Raw genomic sequence first — 1,859 nt, forward strand, 5'->3', positions numbered from 1 at the left:
GAGTGTACTTTAGGTCACCAACCTTTCGTTCTTTACAAGTACCAAGTATGAGTTAGCGGATCGCAGTCCGCTTACTCCAAGAGTGATTATTACCTTCCCAAGGCTAATCGACTCTTCGGGTGATTTTCCAAACTGATTTTTATATTAATTATTTTTATCCTGATTTTAAAAGTTTAGGTTTTCCTAAGAATACTATTTATAGTAATATATATAGTAAAATATAAATACAGGCATAACTACTGGCTACCTCGCCCCGTACCATATTCTTGTTTGGGTGTGGTCACACCATGCACATCTCGTGTGACACACACCCCCTTGTTATCAGTGTTCGTGTAACCCCGTTACTCTCTCTGATAATTTCAGCGCGCATTCGTCGAGAAGATATATTGCGTGTCATACACTTTGAAAATTGTCTACAATTGGACTGATTAGCTTGTATTTTCAAGCAATTCGCTTTAAACAGAATATTGTTTAGCTACAGGAAGCATGAGCTTGTTGGTATGACTATAGGCTGCATTGCACCGAACCTTTTTGCAGGTTCATCGATCGAGCCTGAATAAACAATGGCATCTGTGAGTGAAACATAGAGTGCTCAGCAACATTTCAAGTTGCTTGTGTTAACATCGAAGAATAAGACTTTTCTCATCAAAACGCGGGAACAAGACACCTCTAGAACAGGCTTTATCAGATGTCGGTAGATGCACCGCCAGCTTCTAAAAAATCAGTTATTTCAAGAAGAAAAAACGAGACATTCTTACTTATGATGTTCGAGAGGTTGTGGTTGCCACTGGCTTGGCCCAGCTTAGCGAGGGAACTAAGAATTTTGTCGGAACGTAGAAACTCTCATAGGCGGGAAGCTGCTGACCGTCTTCTGGAGTCAATAATAAATACCGTATTCATGGAAGGCTACCGCTCGCATCGCGGCCTCCAATGCGCGTCACCTCATTTCGATAAGGCATTGAATTTCCTATCCAACGCGAAGCTTAGCTTCCGATCCGAGAGGCACGGTCATGATGCAGGGATTGGCGGATCTATGCGCGGACCAGAGGCGGAAGACCTCATCGAGGTTGAAAATGAAAAATTATTCAGCTTTTGGTCAACACTGAATTTCAAAATATACGTGGTATATGTTCGTAAAGAGGTACAAAGGGTCAGGCTTTCACGTAGAACCGACCGATGGACCCCTCTTGTGCCAATGTCGAGCCCCAGTGGGCACAGGGCTGTCCATTGTAAAAGAAACGTTCTAATTGTACCTCGTGGAGGTCGAGATTTACGAAAATAAGCACATAAAGTTTATTTTGGGGCGACTAAGATGGTACTTGCAGCTCGATCTTGTTGGCCGTATACATTATCGTATCAGGTTTTGTGAGACCATGTAAAGATCCAAAGGTGTCATGCGATTACGTGCGACGCATTACATCAAGTTCAGCGAAGAATATACGAACATCAAGTGGATATCATATCCGCACAACTCAATAACGAAACTCGCTAAAGAGTCGAAGGCTCTTTTGAGCTTCCGATAGCGTTCAAGAACATTGATATCGTTAAGTCTTAGCCCTTAATACTTGATGTCATCTTCTCCAACGAAAAAACGCCATGATCAGAGATTAAATGGAAGTTAAAACCTTCTTGCAGCGGGGTGTCGTGCACGTTCCGTAGAAATTTTTTGACCTATAAAGCCCGCGTAAACAAATGCACAAGGGTTGAGTTCGTGCGCCTCTAAGAGAAGCTAAAGAAATAGTATCTACCGTAAATAGTTTTCAAGGTTGCTCTGCTGTTTCAAGTGAATATATATGAGACAACCCAGAACCAAATGATACTAATCAACCATTTAGAGTTATCGAGATAATCGCCTCCAA

The sequence above is a fragment of the Plasmopara halstedii genome (genome assembly GCF_900000015.1).
Source record: "Plasmopara halstedii genome assembly, contig: Scaffold_110, whole genome shotgun sequence".
NCBI lineage: Eukaryota > Oomycota > Peronosporomycetes > Peronosporales > Peronosporaceae > Plasmopara > Plasmopara halstedii.